Consider the following 18,766-nt stretch of genomic DNA (forward strand, 5'->3'; position numbering starts at 1 on the left):
TCAATTTACACTGTATGTAATTGGAAAAATAAGGAACATTCAGCGGATTCCTAGATCACGGTCTGCAGTTTCTTGATGATGGACTTCTGGCAAGTGATGGACTGCACCTCACAAAAGTTGGGAGGAATGTTTTTGCCACAAAACTCAAAAACCTCATCAGGAGGGCTTTAAACTGACTTATGTGGGGGAGGGAGACAGTGGTCCTGAAGGTAGGAGTCTATCAAATGCTGAAGATGATCATCCAAATGTCAAGGACCAAATGGAGCAAGCAGCATGCAGACCTAGTGGTGGGACGAAAATATCCTTAAATAAGAGACATGGGGGAATGATCAACGGTCTTCAATGTCTGTATACTAATGCACAGAGCATGGGAAATAAACAAGATGAACTTGAGCTCTTGGTACAGCAAACTAAATATGACATAATAGGCATCACTGAAACCTGGTGGGATGAGTCTCATGACTGGAATGTAGTAATAGAGGGATACAATCTATTTAAGAGAAATAGACCAAACAGGAAAGGAGGAGGAGTAGCTTTATATGTTAGGGATATGTATACCTGTGAAGAGATCCAGGATTTAAAACTTCAAAGCCAAATTGAGAGTATCTGGGTCAAAATTAAGGGAGAGAAAAACAACAGTGATCTCATTGTGGGAGTTTACTATAGATCCCCAAGCCAAACTGAGGACACAGATGATGCCTTCCTGGAACAGATGGCCAAGCATTCCAAAGGAAGTGAGATAGTAGTAATGGGGGATTTCAACTATCCTGATATTTGTTGGATGTCAAACTCAGCCAAGAGCATAAGGTCGAACAGATTCCTCACTGGCCTTGCAGACAACTTCATTGTCCAGAAAGTGGGAGAAGCAACAAGAGGATCAGCCATTTTAGATCTGGTCCTAACCAATAGTGATGACTTGGTTAGTGGGGTAGAAGTGGCAGGATCATTAGGTGGGAGTGACCATGCTCTTCTGGAGTTTATTATCCAGCGGAAAGGAGCAACCAAGCATACTAAGGTCCAAATTCTAGACTTTAAGAAAGCCGACTTCAGAAAACTTAGGGAAACGCTGGGTGAAATCCCATGGACAGTAATACTAAAAGGGAAGGGAGTTCATGATGGTTGGGAGTTTGTTAAAAGGGAGATATTAAAAGCACAACTTCAGGCAATACCAATGAGACGGAAACATGGAAGGTGCCTAAAGAAGCCAGGCTGGCTATCTAAAGAACTTTTGACTGAGTTAAGATTTAAAAGGGATATGTACAAAAAATGGAAAAGGGGGGAAATCTCCAGAGAGGAATTCAAACATATAGCCAGCACGTGTAGAGACAAAGTCAGAAAAGCTAAAGCACAGAATGAACTCAGGCTCGCCAGAGAGGTTAAAAGCAACAAAAAGGGCTTTTATGGGTATGTCCGTAGCAAAAGGAAAAACAAGGAAACAGTGGGGTCACTCAGAGGAGAAGATGGTGAAATGCAAACAGGGGACAGAGAAAGGGCAGAACTCCTCAATGCCTTCTTTGCCTCAGTCTTCTCCAAGAAAGAAAACAACGCCCGACCTGAAGAATATGGAGCAGATGATTCAGCAGGGGAAACACAGCCCAGAATAAGTAAGGAGGTAGTACAAGAATACTTGGCTAGTTTAGATGTATTCAAGTCTCCAGGGCCAGATGAACTACATCCAAGAGTATTAAAAGAACTGGCAGAGGTGATTTCAGAACCACTGGCAATAATCTTTGAAAATTCCTGGAGAACAGGCGAAGTTCCAGCAGACTGGAGGAGGGCAAATGTTGTCCCTATTTTCAAAAAGGGGAAAAGAGAGGACCCAAACAATTACCGCCCAGTCAGCCTGACATCAATACCAGGAAAGATTCTAGAGCAGATCATTAAGCAAACAGTCTGTGAGCACCTAGAAAGAAACTCTGTGATCACTAAAAGTCAGCATGGGTTCCTGAAAAATAAGTCATGTCAGACTAATCTGATCTCATTTTTTGACAGAATTACAAGCCTGGTAGATGAAGGGAACGCTGTGGATGTAGCCTATCTTGATTTCAGCAAGGCCTTTGACAAGGTGCCCCATGATATTCTTGTAAAGAAGCTGGTAAAATGTGGGCTAGACAATGCTACCATTCAGTGGATTTGTAGCTGGATTACTGACCGAACCCAAAGGGTGCTCATCAATGGCTCCTCCTCATCCTGGAGAGTAGTGACTAGTGGGGTGCCACAGGGTTCTGTCTTGGGCCCAGTCTTGTTCAACATCTTTATCAATGACTTGGATGATGGGCTTGAGGGAATCCTGAGCAAGTTTGCAGATGACACCAAGTTGGGAGGGGTGGCTAACACCCCAGAGGACAGGATCACACTTCAGAATGACCTTAACAGATTAGACAACTGGGCCAAAGCAAACAAGATGAATTTTAACAAGGAGAAATGTAAAGTGCTACACTTGGGCAAAAAAAATGAAAGGCACAGATACAGGATGGGAGACACCTGGCTTGAGAGCAGTACATGTGAAAAGGATCTAGGAGTTTTGGTTGACCACAAACTTGACATGAGTCAGCAGTGTGATGCAGCAGCTAAAAAAGCCAATGCAATTCTGGGCTGCATCAATAGGAGTATAGCATCTAGATCAAGGGAAGTAATAGTACCACTGTATTCTGCTCTGGTCAGACCTCACCTGGAGTATTGTGTCCAGTTCTGGGCACCACAGTTCAAGAAGGATACTGATAAGCTGGAACGTGTCCAGAAGAGGGCAACCAAAATGGTCAAAGGCCTGGAAACGATGCCTTATGAGGAACGGCTTAGGGAGCTGGGTATGTTTAGCCTGGAGAAGAGAAGGTTAAGGGGTGATATGATAACCATGTTCAAATATATAAAAGGATGTCATATAAAGGAGGGAGAAAGGTTGTTTTCTGCTGCTCCAGAGAAGCGGACACGGAGCAACGGATTCAAACTACAAGAAAGAAAATTCCACCTAAACATTAGGAAGAACTTCCTGACAGTAAGAGCTGTTCGGCAGTGGAATTTGCTGCCAAGGAGTGTGGTGGAGTCTCCTTCTTTGGAGGTCTTTAAGCAGAGGCTTGACAGCCATCTGTCAGGAATGCTTTGATGGTGTTTCCTGCTTGGCAGGGGGTTGGACTGGATGGCCCTTGTGGTCTCTTCCAACTCTATGATTCTATGACGTCTACAGGGAGGAAAGCAGGCAGGAGTGTAGTCACTGATGTGTGAATGCAAGTAACACTTTTTCAATACACTTTTTGCCATTATAGAGGACGTGATCTCTCTCTCTCTCTCTTTCTGTGTGTGTGTGTGTTCTATACCTAGAATCCTGAATCATATTATCAGAAACATTAGTTAAAATATAACAGCCATTACCATTTCAAACCTTTAGAGAGTTGCAGTACATGAATCGGTGCTAAGTGTGCAGCCTGAATAATATACGCTCTCTTGTAAATCTACGGTAAAAAATCTACGGTAAAATAAAGCCGTTACTAGAATTACCAACTTCTGGTTTTCAAAAGTTTCCTTCTTCAGGAAAACTGTTTTGTCAATTCAACTTCTAATCAAATCAAACCTTCCAGGCCACTCCAGTGCATTGTAAAATATTTGGGCGCAGGCTCATCAAGCGGTTTAGTGTTGCCTCGCAGGAATGGAGAAAGTCACCGAAAACACCCACGGTGGCTGAGCATAAAGCTTATCGCTTGAATTAAATTGCTTCTTGGTCTGTAAGTTTCCTTTTAGGGGAGGAACTGCAGCTCAGTAGTAAAGAATATGCTTTTCACCCAGAAGGTCCCATATTCAACCTCTAGTTGAAGGGATCTCCTGTTCTACCAGGTAACGTGAAAGGCCTCTGCCTGAGACCCTGGAAAAGAGCTGCCAGTCAGAGTAAGCAATATTGAGCTGGTTGGACAAAAATCTGACCTGGAATTCTGTGTTCCTAATTGCCTTCTGTGTTCCTAATTGCCAAACTGATGTGTCCAGTTTTCATTAAGAAAATTTACCCGCCTCCAAGTGTCCCTATTTTCTGGGACAGTCCCAGATTTACAGGAGCTATCCCAGTTTCTGATTTGATCCCGGAATGTCCCACTTTCTCCAAGGACATCCCTATTTTCACTGGAGAAATGTTGGAGGGTGTGGATTTATGTAACCCCTGAGCCAAGGAGATAAGTAACTATACAACCTTTGGAAGACATCTGAAGGCAGCCCTATATAGGGAAGATTTTTTTAAAAAATTGTTTAATGTTTTATTATGGGGAAACCCAGTCAGATGGGCAGGGTGTGTGTGTGTGTGTGTGTGTGTGTGTGTGTGAGAGAGAGAGAGAGAGAGAGAGAGAGAGAGAGAGAGAGAGAGAGAGAGAGAGAGAGAGAGAGAGAGAAGGGCTGTCTTGACCTGGGGGTGCAAGGGGTGTGGGGCACCCAGGTGCCAAATTTTGTGGGGTGCCAAATGTATACTACCAGTCCCTCATGATTGGCGGCAGTGAAAAGCAAAGGAGCAATTTCCCCTCCTGAATTTTTGGGGTGGCTGAACTAAATTTGGGGGCCCTGGGCAGATTTTTGCACCCTGGCAGTGCATATGCTAAAGACGGTTGCGTGTGTTTGTGTGTGTGTGTGTGTGTGTGTGTGTGTGTGTGTGTGTGTGATCAAATAGGACACCCCTATTTTCATTGGAGAAATGTTGGAGGGTATGAGAGAAGATTGTAAGCAGTGAGCAGCAGATGAAAAAAAGCTGAAGCAAGTCAGTCTTTTCAGGGTACTGCTCTTTGTAGGGATTTCTTCAAGCTTGGAAGGACCGGCAGTGACATTTCTGAGGTGTGTGGGATGGGACCATGCAGTCTCTGAGACAAGGGGATGAAAAGGAACTTCTCCTTTGCAAATAAAATGATTTGAACATTACATATTTGTCTGGATTTCAGGACTGAAATCTTTGGGGTCCAGTGTCTGCTGTTTTGTGGAAGTTCTTGAAAGACACTGGATGCTATTAACAGTTGCGATGGAGAAGTCAATTCAATTCAATTTTTATTACAGCAAAAGCCAGCAATACAAAATATCATAATTCCAAACAAAAGAAAATCAGCAATAACATCACCAGAAATAAAACAATTACACAAAAGGAATTTGCAATGTGTCATTCAATAGAAGGGATTTACGTTTCTTGATAGCTAAAGTGCAGAATTTAGCCACGTCATATGACACTGGGCTTGAGGAATCTTCCAGAAGCAATTTTCGTAAGAGTTCGGGGGGAAATTCCAAATAATATTGCAAGGGTGTAAATTTTGATAAAAGGGGTAAAATAAGTCGACAACGGAGAAGTAATAATGTGAAGAAGGAGAAAAGTTTAAATCGTTAAGGTTTGACAAAGGATGGTATCATATTTTTTAAAGATCACTGTATTGTATCCATTGCACCTCTCGCACAAGGATGATACTTCAAGGGGAATTGTCTTTCCCTTTCTCCTTACTGCAGACCCCACTAAACCTATTATGAGAACTGAAGCACTTCTCAACAAAGGCCTTGGATATGGAGCAGGAATTTACAATGGGAGGGAAGACTGGGGGGGGCAGTTTGCACGATCTGGTCAGTCAGGAGAAATTGGAATTTCTTGCTTCTAAATGTCAATAATGGGCTTGAACAATGGTGTTGGTTGCTGTGAAATGTCATCAACATTTCTTGATGACCATGTAATTGACTATAAATTGGATGTATGTCTTATTTGATGTTGGTTTACGTGCGCTGCGAATTGTTTTCTACCCAATTTTTTTCATTTATGCTATTTTAGAGTAATTATTTCATTGTTGCGGTCCATGGGTGAAACCAATTATGAACAAAATTATATACTGAACGTAAGTTTGGAAAACACGGTTAACCATAGTTCATGCTAGTTTTCCAGAGAACTCTTTGTGTTCGTTTAGCCCAGTGCTGAGGAAAATACATCTTTTATTATATCAGTTATGAGGTAGAACAACACACAGCAATACACAATGTACCATATGGTAAACATGGAAATGAAATGAAGAACACAGTCAAGTCGGTATCCTGCTTTCATACATTTTTCTGTATATGTGTCCTTTGCATAGAACAGCACTTCTGCATGAAAGTGAAAAAGATTTTCCCACTGTTTTACTCTAGACGTTCTGTGTATATGGCTGTGGAAATAGTTGCATGGCAAACGACAGCTAAGGGAATGAAGAAAAAAAAAGATATGCTAGTCGTCATTCTCATTTTATAGATAGCGAACTGAAAATGACAGTGTGAGTGTATAGTGTGATACACTACAACACCGCCCAGTGTGGCTGGGGAAACCCAGCCAAATGGGCAGGGTATAAATAATAAGTTATTATTGTTGTTGTTTAGTTGTATAGTCATGTCCGACTCTTCATGACCCCATGGACCAGAGCACGCCAGGCACTCCTGTCTTCCACTGCCTCCCGCAGTTTGGTCAGACTCATGTTGGTAGCTTCGAGAACACTGTCCAACCATCTTGTCCTCTGTTGTCCCCTTCTCCTTGTGCACTCCATCTTTCCCAACATCAGGGTCTTTTTCAGGGAGTCTTCTCTTCTCATGAGGTGTCCAAAGTATTGGAGTCTCAGCTTCAGGATCTGTCCTTTCAGTGAGCACTCAGGGCTCATTTCCTTCAGAATGGATAGGTTTGATCTTCTGGCAGTCCATTGGACTCTCAAGAGTCTCCTCCAGCACCATAATTCAAAAGCATCAATTCTTCGGCGATCAGCCTTCTTTATGGTTCAGCTCTCACTTCCATACATCACTACTGGGAAAACCATAGCTTTAACTATACGGACCTTTGTTGGCAAGGTAATGTCTCTGCTTTTTAAGATGCTGTCTAGGTTCGTCATTGCTTTTCTCCCAAGAAGCAGGTGTCTTTTAATTTCGGGACTGCTGTCACCATCTGCAGTGATCAAGGAGCCCAAGAAAGTAAAATCTCTCACTGCCTCCATTTCTTCCCCTTCTATTTGCCAGGAGGTGATGGGACCAGTGGCCATGATCTTGGTTTTTTTGATGTTGAGCTTCAGACCATATCTTGTGCTCTCCACTTTCACCCTCATTAAAAGGTTCTTTAAGCACCAACTACCAGTGCTGAAGAAAGGGAAATTGACCAGTTCTATGAAGACTTACAACACCTTCTAGAAATGACACCAAAAAGTTATTATTATAAAGGTCCAAAGCAGAGGCTCCCCCCCCCCCCGCCCATTTTGGGAGTGATGTGTAAGGCACAGCGCACTATCCTCCGGCCTAAAAGAAACACAAATTCTCACTTAAGACAAATATGATGTGTGTGAATACAAGCAGTACAAGAAGCTCACATTCGGTATATTTATGCATATCATTAATGTCCAAAGCGGCACGTTACTAGGTTTGTTTCAGCGTTAAATGGTAATTACACGCAGAATGCTCCATTGCCTGGTTATTTTAAAATATATAGTATTTCATGAAGCAATAGCTATGTAAAAGATATGGTGTTATGTACTGATAAAATAATGCAAAGTTTTTTTGGGTTTTTTCCTGGACTGTAAGCAATTCAATTATTTTGTTGCTGAAATAAATTAAGTAAAGCTTATTGAGTCCAATCTACTTCTCTTTCCAGGGAGTTGTAGTTCAATTTCATTTTTAATTGGAATTGAACATTGTGGACTTCTTAGCACTGGTAAGCAAGATCTGGCAATAAAATAAGCTCTCCAATTTATAATAAAAGTTCATGAAATCTAGAAGAGGGAGCTAGCAGTATATCTTCTTTAAATAAAAATATCCACAAAACCTGTAGGAAAAATAATAACAAACCCCTTTTAGGAAGCTGCTGTTGTGTTACAAATTGCTTTTTCTCGTATGAGACTTAGGTTACTTTGAGAATGGACAATAAATTGGTGGGGGCAGAAACGGGCAATGCAAAGATGAAAAAATGTGACCCCCCCAACAATTTGTGGCTGAAGGGGCTTTTCATCTGCCTTGCTGGCAACCTGGAACTTGAATTGTCTCCCAGAGTGGCGAAACGCTGGTCACCTACTCAAAGAGCTTTTCTCCTGAAAAGGCTTTAGCAATATGAGCCAGACAGCTATTCTAACCTGCTGCTGGAACACAAGGCAGAAGTGCAATCCATTACTTTGATACAAGTTGCCAGCAAGAAAGGTGCAAAACATGCCTTTATTCTTTCCAAGGGAAGAGTTTCAAAACTCAAAGGCAGACTTGGGAACGGGTGAGACTGTAGGACAGGCTAGCTCAGTGTTTCCCAAAGGGGGCAATACTGCCCCCCCGTGGGGGGCGCTGGTATGATCCAGGGGGCGGTAGTAGCTTCAGGTGCAATGGGGGGGGGGCATTGAAAACATAAAGAATGAAGGGAAGGGAAGAGAAATTTGAAAAAAAACCTTTCGTACATTTGTTACATCTGTTGTGTAATGACAATGCCAGATCGGGCACCATTGTGGGGCGGCTACAGTGCCCCCCCCCTGAATCTGGTGTTCGTGCAGTGGCGTAGGAAGGGGGTGCTGGGGCTGCAGTTCGCCCTGCGTGTCATCACTGAGGGGGGGGTGACAAAATGGAAAAAAATGTGTGTTTTTAAATTAAAATTTAAAAAATTGGGCTCACAATACTTTTTGGAAAAAAATGTGCCACTGGTAGCTAGGTGAGGTGGGGGGGGGTGTCACTGGGCGCCACACCGCGGGGCCTGCAGAGTTCCTGAGCCACATGTCTCTCCTGAGGGGGAGGCGGCAGGCGGACTGCCTGCAAGCTCCGCGCTGCTTTTTTGAGCAGTGCAGGGCTTGTGTCTGTCCACTGCCTTGACCGCCCTACAGCTGATGGGGAGGCTGCAGAGAGACTCTGCGCAGCGCATCCTGACCCATGGGTGGCTCACCCCGCCCCCAGCTGCACGATGCATGTGCCGCATTGGGCACCCAAGCAGCTAGTTATGCCACGGCATTCATGCTGGAGGTGAGGGGTTTTCCCAGGCTTGAGTGAATCCTTTTTGGCTTCACCCAAGCTCAGGAAGTAGACCGGAGCTTGCCTGCCTATTTGGTCAATGGCAGGTGGGTTGTGGCACCTTTCTGCTTGTTCGTTTAAAGAAGGTATATTTCGATGGAGGGCCTGAGTATTATTGTTTTTTTCTGAAAAGGGGCCAGTGGGCCAAATAAGTTTGGGAACCTCTGTTTTCAGCCAGCAGTAGCCCCACATCAGAATGGATTTCGAATCTGCTGTACTTAATTATGGCTTAACATATATGCCATATAGGATTGCTGTAGGATTGCTCACGGTCTCACCTAGGCTTTCTTTTTTGGAGGGGGGGCACTGCATAACCTGCCAAAGAAATGCTGACATATTAGCTTTGAAACTTCCAACCACAGAAATCATAAGGGGGGATGGGACTGCTGTAAAAAAGCATACTATGCAAGCATTTTCAGAATCTTAAAATGCAAGCAAGCTTTTTTGATATCTGGTTTCTAATTGGAAAAAATTAGGCCATTGTGACCCACAGAGTTAGACAAAAAAGCCCCAGAGCGTGTTAGATAGAAAGTTGATATTTATGATTTGCAAGCCAATTTATCTATAGGCTGAGTGAAGCAGGAAACTCTAGTGGCTTATAATGAAAGCTGTAGAAAACTCCTAGTTCAGATCACATAGTAGCCTATAGCAAGCTTCACCCTCTTCTCATTTGCAATTTGGTATGATTTGTTTGTTTGTCTGTCTATAACAAATATTTTCACTGCCTCTACAGAACTCAGGGCAAATTACACCAATTTAAAATCAAAGTATCATATAAAACAATAACAATACATTGACAAAGTAGCATTAAAGAATACTACTACTACAAAATATATAGTAAAAATTTAAGGAAGACAGATCCCACACATAGCATTAAAATGAGACAGGATATACTTGGCAGGAAACAGCCTACCATGTTGTTGTTGTTGTTGTTGTTGTTGTTACAAACCAGTGAGATACAGCCAGTGCTTTTTTTCCCTGGGGGTATGCAGGGGGACGCATACCCCTAAACATTTTGTAAAGAAAATTAAGGTGGTTCCCCACTCCCGGGCCCCGAGAGGGAGAGAGAAGAAAGCACCCTTTTTATTTTGACAATGGCCCATTTTTCTCATTTGGAGAAAAAAGCACGGCAAGGAACTTTCAAGGAAAGATTTAATTTAATCTTAGTGATTAAATTAAATGTCATCTAATGAGAGTGTATCTATACAGAACTGAAAACTTTATTATGCTTCTTTATTTACATAAGCAACAGCAGTAGCAGGTCTTTGGTAGAGTTTGCCTTCCTGAGAAGAAAGCTAGAGAACCATTTCAATTAATGCAGAAGATAATTTCTGTTCTATTCAGACTAAGTGCATTTTCTACCTTGTTAAGTCTTTATAGAAACAGCCTATCATTTCACAAGATTGCCTTCTGTGCTTGATTCCATCTATGTTTCTGGGGTTTTTTTTTTACACGTGGCTCCTGATTTCTTTCGAGTTTCTGTTGCTTAATATCATGATTCTACAGCAGGCATCCCCAAACTGCGGCCCTCCAGATGTTTTGGCCTACAACTCCCATGATCCCTAGCTAAGAGGACCAGTGGTCAGGGATGATGGGAATTGTAGTCCAAAACATCTGGAGGGCCAAAGTTTGGGGATGCCTGTTCTACAGCATCCTTTTTTAGCTGCAAGAGGAGAGCAGGATCACATCACAGGTATCAGACCATACCTGGAGTCCAGTGTCCAATCTGGGTGCCACAATTTAAGAAGGATATTGACAAGCTGGAACATGGTCAGATGAGGGCATCTAAGATTATCAAGGGTCTGGAAACCAAGCCTTATGAGGAATGGTTGACAGAGCTGGGTATGTTTAGCCTGGGAAAGAGGAGACTGAGAGGAGATATGATAGCCACCTTCAAATATCTAAAGGGCTATCCCATGGAATATGGAGCAAGCTTGTTTTCTCCTGCCCTGGAGGGTAAGACCCAAACCAATGACTTCAAGTTACAAGAAGGGAGATTCCGACTAAACTTTCTGAGGGTTCGAGCTGTTCAACAGTGGAGCAGACTCCCACGAGTGTTGGTGGATTCTTCTTCCTTCGAGGTTTTAAAGCAGAGGTCAGATGGCCATCTGCCATATATGATCTAGTTCAGATTCCTGCATTGCAGGGGGTTGGACCAGGTGACCCTCAAGGTCTCGTCCAACTCTACAATTCTATGATTTTGTGATTCTATGATCCTGCAGCACTTAAACATTTTAATGCATGTGTCCTATTACATTTGGGGTAGAGAGAGATCATTAAATGCCTCAGTCTTATTTTCTGCAATAAAAGAAGCTCCTATTGAACTATGTCCTTTTGACATCCTTTGACTTCCATAATGACATCCATAATGACTTCCATAATGACATCCATAATGACTTCCATAATGACATCCTTTGACATCCATAATGGCAAAAGTAGAAGCATAATTAAGTATTTAATGTAGTGCTATATATATATATATAATGTATAATGTAGTGCTATATATATATATAGTGGTACCTCATATATATATATATAGTGGTACCTCAAGTTTGCCAGAAGCGGCTTTGTCATGCTGGCCACATGACCTGGAAGCTATACGCCGGCTACCTCGGCCAATAATGCGAGATGAGCGCGCAACCCCAGAGTCAGTCACGACTGGACCTAATGGTCAGGGGTCCCTTTACCTTTTTACCTCAAGTTACGAAGGCAATCCGTTCCGCGGCGCTCTTCGGAAGTAGAAAACTTATGAAGTCGAAGCATCCATTTTGCACATGCGCAAAGCGCGCGCGGTGAAAATACTTCCAGGTTAGCAGACTTCGGAAGTCGAAACCATCGGAAGTCGAAACCTTCGGAAGTCGAGGCATTCGGAAGTCGAGGTACCACTGTATGTGTGTATATATATATATATATAGAGAGAGAGAGAGAGAGAGAGAGAGAGAGAGAGGTGTACACTGCTTTGCTCTCATTCTAGCTCTGTTGATATAAAAGCTCTCACGCACGCTGTCTTGTAGCAAAGGAACAAGAGGAGGCTGACATCTAATTAAATTCTTGCAATGCAAAGTAGTTATTCCTCTTCTTCTTCTTTTTGCCAATGGTTTAAATGGCACTTTGCTTCCCGTCAGTGATTTTATGCATTGCCAATTAGTACACTGAAAAAAAGGGATTGCTCACAGATCCTTATGACTCTAATTGGGACTTCAGCATGAAAGGCCCATCAGAATAAATATCCAGTAACTCATCCTTTGTCCAGCTAAGAACAGATAGGTCTCTGGTTCATTAGTATGGGCCATGCAAGTACCATACCTTGCACTGTGAACTTAGAAGAGCTTTCAGTCCATACTCTGTAGGATTACCTAGTGTGGGGGTTAATTGGCATTGTTCCTAATCCTGCAATAATTTCCATGCATGCACTTCGTTTTAATGCATGCTGAATTAATATAACATTCAGGAATGTCAACACTGGAAAATGAGAATACCTTCGAAGAGGAGGGCCAGCTTACATTGTTACGCTCACATCCCATATTTTCTTCCAGGACATCAGGCTTGCATGTTTGAAGGTTAACCAATTTATCCCATGCCAAGTATGAATTTATTTGGTTCCATTTATTCCCACAACGTTGCAAGTTGCACCACAGTGGGCCTTATAGTAGGGACTGGTACTCAGTTCTCCCCTTTTGCTAAGGTGTTAGAATACCTGCCTCCTGACCAACCAAACCCTTCCTCATGCTACCTCCCTAGCACAGCAACATGTGCCCTCAAAGCCATTGCTTTTGGAAACAGAGCAGGAACCTAGGCTGTATTCACACAACAATTTATTCCGTTCCCCTGACATTTCACTAACTGCTCATTTCTCCATTATATTTGAGCCTTTGTACTGTGTACTAGCCAGTTCCAGAAATCTAGCGGAATCTAGCGGAAGCTTCAGCACTCATTTCCATGTTCATTGTTTCTAGGGGAAAAAATAATGTGCAACCCCATTAATCCAGAAAATTGTGGGAGTATAGTGATGAACTGTGGCATGGTACAGTGGTACCTCGACTTACAAAGACGATCCGTTCTGCGGCTGTCTTCGTAAGTTGAGGTTTTTGGAAGTCAAAGCTCCCGTTCTGCGCATGCATGCGCGAAGCGCAATTTCTCGCTTTTGCACATGCGCCGACTGCACACGCTGCTCTGCGCAGGCGCAGAACGCGCTTGGCAAAAAGACCTCCGGGGTTGTCGACTTCGGAAGTTGAAACCTGTGGAAGTTGATGCGTTTGGATGTTGAGGTATGACTGTATACAGGCATATGGTAGTTATTTCCTGCCATTTCCATGTGGGGGGTGGAATTATGGGGGACAGAAACATGCATGTGCTGAAAGAATCAGGGAGTAGTGATTGGACAAAGCCTTTGTTTTGTTGCACCATGCCTACTGGTGTGAGTGAAATTTAGCACAATATGCCGGAATATCAAGAAGAAGAAGAAGAAGAAGAAGAAGAAGAAGAAGAAGAAGAAGAAGAAGAAGAAGAAGAAGAAGAAGAAGAAGAAGAAGAAGAAGAAGAAGAAGCCGCCACAGTTCCATAGCTCAACAGGTACTATAGCTTGAAATGAACATTAAAAAATAGGCCAGAAGTACTAACATTACAATCTATAAAACTAATGCAAGATTCCTCACTTCCCTTACTGCTCTGCCTTGCAAGGTGAGATTGGAAAGGAAAGGAGGGAGAGCAGTGAAACTGACGGCTAAGGCGACTAGGAGCAGCTTGCACTGATGTCAGCTAATTATGAGCGAAGGCAAACTTTCAAGGGGAGTTTCAACTCAGCTCATAATTGGTGGGGCTTTCTTGAACTGCGGAAGTTTATTTTCAAATCCCCCCAAGTTCTAGAAGTTTGGCACCACTCCTAATGGCCGGATGCTAACGTGAACTGAGTGAGAGATCTTCACAATGTTTCTGCACCACACATCCAGGTTAGAAGTATGTCGTCCTTCCACACTGCATTTTTAATACAATAATGCGCCCAGCTGTGAATATACCAATTAGAGGACACTGGACTCTTAATCACACTGTCTCTTAGACTCGGAGTGTAAACAGGCCTGCAGGTCAGTGTAGATGTGCATATTGCATGTATTTTTTTATTTCAAGGCCCCAAGGAGCAGCTATAGAGATAAGAACTGACCACCGTACAAATGAGCATTGCAGCCATTAGTTTCTACATGCTGTGGCTTTGTCATTGAAGTCAGCACACTGAGAATTATATACCCAGCCCTTTCAGGCTTTACATGAAATTCGGGGAAACTAAATCAAAGTGTCTGTGATTAAATTGGAACAAGGAGTCTTCAGAGATTTAGGGAAAGGCCATTGCTCTGGAATGATGGGAGTGGAACCAAATCTTGCATTTGAAAGTAATCCAAGATTGTAATCATGAAACAACTCTGTGGTTTGATTGATGGGACAAAATGGTAATCAGCATCTTTTGGGGGAGGGGGGAAGAGAGCAGGAAAGAGAGATGCCTTCTTCATTCGTGCAAATCTGTTGGAGTTGCTTCTCCATGTTACTGTCCCACATGGCTGTGGCTATGTATTAAATTATAGCCTGCCTTTTGATTGGCACATTCAAGGTGGCTAACAAAACTCAAAATGGAAGAAAGGATTTACGCTAAATCAGTGGTTCCCAACTGGGGGTCCGCGAGCTATGCCAGAGGGGTCCTCAAGATGCCAAGCCTCTGGCCCGCCGGAACCGGCGGAACTGCCGCGGGCGCCAAGTGAGCCCGGTGGATCAACCAGGGAGCCGCTGAAGGCCCCCCCGGCGACCCTACCGGACCGAGGCTGAGTGCGCCCGGCCGGAGACTCGGCGGAACCCCTGGGCCTAGAGGCCCGAAACCGCCTTCCAGGCCGCGGACCCCGCGGCGACCGTGTGGGTGTCGGAAACGTCCGGCGGAGCAAGTGAGGAGCCGCTGAGGCCCCCTGCAGGCCCACCGGGCCGAAGCCCAGGGCGCCTGGCCGACGGCCGAGCGGAGCTCCGTTGCCCGAGACCTCCCACCGCGCAACGATCCTGGGGGGCCTGCCTCGCGACTGCAGTCGCCATCACCCCTAGCTGCCCAAGAGGGGGAAGGAGCCCCCCCAAGTGAAGGGCCCCGATCCCGCAGCTCCTGCGCGCCACACGGGGGGCCTCGTGGGGACCCGAAGAACAAAGGCCGCACCGAACCTGCTGGCGCTGGCGCTGCTACCGCCACAAATACAGCCACCCCCAGAGGAGGAGAAAAGAAGAGGGGAGGACAGGGAAGAGAGGGCCCCACCACCACCCTCAACCCAGGTGAAAGGGTAGAAACCTCCCCCCCTCCAGAGGGAAACCCCCTGACCCCCGGACGGCCATCACACCGCCACCACCACAGCCACCACCACACCAACGCCCCCCCCCCAAGAAGGATAAAGAAAAGAGGAAAACAACTGAAAAATAAATAAAACCACTTTTTAATTTTAGGATTAGGAATTAATGGGGGTCCTTGTCACAATAGCGGCTCGATGAGGGGTCCTCGAGAAAATTTTGTTGGGAACCCCTGCGCTAAATCAATAAAAAATCAGTACACTATGTGGCATCGTCACAACCTTGTGGGCCTGTCCATGTGGCTGTTTCATTTGCAGACAGACAGTTGAGAGCACACTGATTCCCAGATGGTGGATCACAAGACAGACGTCTTGGGTAATCTTGGAAGAAGGAAATGTTAATCTGAAGACAGGTTTCAGAATGACATGGTCTCCAGCAATATGGTCTCTGCAGTACACATCTAGGGATGGATAGAAATTTTTCATTTGGTCCACATTTTTTAAGCAAACCAACTGCATTTTAATATTTTGTTGGAAGCTGCCCAGAGTGGCTGGGGAAACCCAGCCAGATGGGCGGGGTATAAATATTATATTATTATTATTATTCACACCTCCTGAGCTAACACACAGCCTGGGATGGATGCAATTATCTTTAGGATTTCACAATTCTCCAAATTTTGTGATACAACATCAGCTCAATGCACTGAAATGCTACAGACATAGCCGGAATTGCATCTGCAGTGATGAGTAGGTAATAACAGTTTAAATAAATAAATACTGTTTTGTGATCCAAGCGCTATTTAAATGTGTAATGAAATGTGAATTGCTGTACAGTTTCTTAAATAAATTAATAAACCACAGATTAATGGAATGAACTAGAATGGAATGGAGTTGTGTGAATGAATGCATGGAACATTGATACTGACCAGAAATAGTCTGATCAGCCTCTGGACATCAAAGGTGTAATAGTTAATGAAAGGAGTGGGAAGAGAGATTGGGGTGTGTGTGTGTGTGTGTGTGTGTGTGTGTGTGTGTGTGTGTGTTCATTCAAGTATCAACAGATACAACAGGTACAGTTTGTCCTTCCAATTTTACACAACAGGTTTACCTGTTTCAGAGAGTGTGAATTAAGTAAGTTTGCTGTGAATCAAACATGATGCAAATGAAATTTCACCTCCATCTCTATTTCTCAATAGTGGATTTTGCCTTATCCATCATATGCAATGCCCTCTGTCATCAGCAGAGTGCATGCAGAATACTTTGGAGTATGTAAGTTTATGCTTGCAGAGAAAAAGCCAAGCCATGGCTAATTAAGGTCACTAGCTCAAGCATCCTATGAGGCAAGAGTCAGATCCAGGTGTGCTGCTGGCTTGAACTTAGCCTTCCTGTGCTGCATCTCTGCTGGAACAGTGCTTTAGTGGAAAGGCTGTCTATTCTGTAAGCTGTCTGCCTTGAATGAGAGGCAGACAGAGGCAGCATCACTTTATACTCGTACATAGTTGTTCTTCTACCTGTCAGTAAATTATACAGTTGCTGACCTTACTGAACCGCCTGGCATATTTCTCCTACAAACAATGTCCTAGATTCAATTGCACACTCCGCTGGCAAGCTGACTTCACTCTGCAGACAGTCTATGGTGCTTTCAACCCTTTATGCCGCATGCGACCATGCTTTTGCAAGGAATATTACTTACAAATTTCAGGACACGTTTAAATTCTGAGCAAGGCAGTTCTTGAGTCATCCTGCCCCCTCCTGCCTTACGCATTCCGGATAAAGACTGGGACAGCTTTCATTCAGCGACAAACCTCATAAGGAACACATCTCAGGGAAGGAAAAACACTGTGTGGGTAGATGGCTTGCACCATTAATTCTCTGAACAATGCCACGAGCACTTCTTGTGGGATTGCACTCCCTACGTTAATAATGCTCTGTGTGGAGAAGTCACTCCTTTTGTAAATCATGAGCCTAGAAATAATGAGCTTGGAGAGAAAACATGGTGTGTTTTCTAGCAAGTGATAACTGTGCCACCTGGGGAGCGTAGCTCTACCCTTCCTGGAAATTTGGCTCCCAGTTCCTGCTTATAATGAGTTTCCACTGATTGGCCTGGAGTCATTTCTAGCAGTTGGGAAACTGCATTTATAAATGCAAAAATCCGGGATAAGTTATTTGACTGGGGTGTTTGGTTGGAGGAATGCTGACATATTGGTTCCCAAGAAACAGGGATTGTGTTTTAGGCCATGCTATACCGTTTTAGCAATTGTACACCTTCTCCCATGAATGGCATGTGTAACCATGGCAGCAGGACCAGGCACTTGCTGTATTCTGTATCTAAGTTCCCTGAAGCCTATCAAAATAAAACAACAGAGAATATATATATATATATTGTGTTCATTCTTTCCTATTTCTAATGTGCATTGCCACATTATTAGGACAAAGCAGCTTTGGGGCAGAGAAGTGATGGGGGGAAAGAGAGTTGAGTGGGGAATTGATACCCAAGATAACTGAATAAGTAATCAGCAACAGTAAGACGTATTGGTTTGTGTTGATTAAGGCCACATCTGCTCTATACATTTAAAGCAGTATCCTACGATTTTAAATGGGCATGGCTTCCTCCTGAGAACTCTAGTTTGACAAGAGTGTTGAGTATGGAGAACTTATGAAACAGCAATGAGATACTAGCTCCACCCAAGGTATGATGGAGAACAGCAACAACTGACAAAAGATATACATAATATAGTACAAGGGCAGGAAGAAACATCACAGGCAGAATAATAGCCACACACAAGAAGAACAAAGAGAGAGTTTGAAGGCTTCGCTTGTAGGAGTTTGAAGGCTTCGCTTGTAAATTATTTGATGTGTTAATGCGAATGGAAGTCGTTAAAACTGCAGCTGAGGTATATGGGTTTGTTATTCTGACTGGTGTGTAATTGGAATTTATAATAAAAAAAATTCCTTCCAGTAGCACCTTAGAGACCAACTAAGTTTGTCATTGGTATGAGCTTTCGTGTGCATGCACATGAAAACCCATGCCAATGACAAAGTTAGTTGGTCTCTAAGGTGCTACTGGAAGGAATTTTTTTATTTTGTTTTGACTATGTCAGACCAACACGGCTACCTACCTGTAACTGGAATTTATATGTTTTATAAATGCAGAGTTAAAGTAAATTAATCAAATCATCAATTCTAGCATGTGGGGGCCCAGCAAAATAATATAATTTGGCATCTGAACAATTGGCATTATCAATTGTATTATAATTTGGTATTGACAATGAGGCTTTTATTGGGTTATTGCAATTGAAAACTAATAAAAAATCTTACACTGAGAAGGGTGCTGAGTTAGGAGACCCCTTTTCCTCTCACAGACCTACAATTCCCAGAATTGTTTAACAACCAGTTGCTTCTCTTGGAGGGTCCTGAAGATTTTAACTCTGGCTGGTGGCAGGGGGTCTCCTAACAACTCTCAGCACCCTTCACAAACTAGA

The 18,766-nt window shown here is 43.5% G+C and overlaps 1 protein-coding gene across 4 annotated transcripts in view; it reads left to right on the top strand.

The window, feature by feature from the left end:
• NAALADL2 (N-acetylated alpha-linked acidic dipeptidase like 2) overlaps window positions 1–18,766 on the top strand; it is a 784,863-nt gene that overhangs the window by 506,873 nt on the left and 259,224 nt on the right. The window lies entirely within an intron of this gene.

Source organism: Zootoca vivipara, chromosome 5 (assembly GCF_965207765.1).
Source record: "Zootoca vivipara chromosome 5, rZooViv2.hap1.1, whole genome shotgun sequence".
Classification (NCBI taxonomy): Eukaryota; Metazoa; Chordata; class Lepidosauria; order Squamata; family Lacertidae; genus Zootoca; species Zootoca vivipara.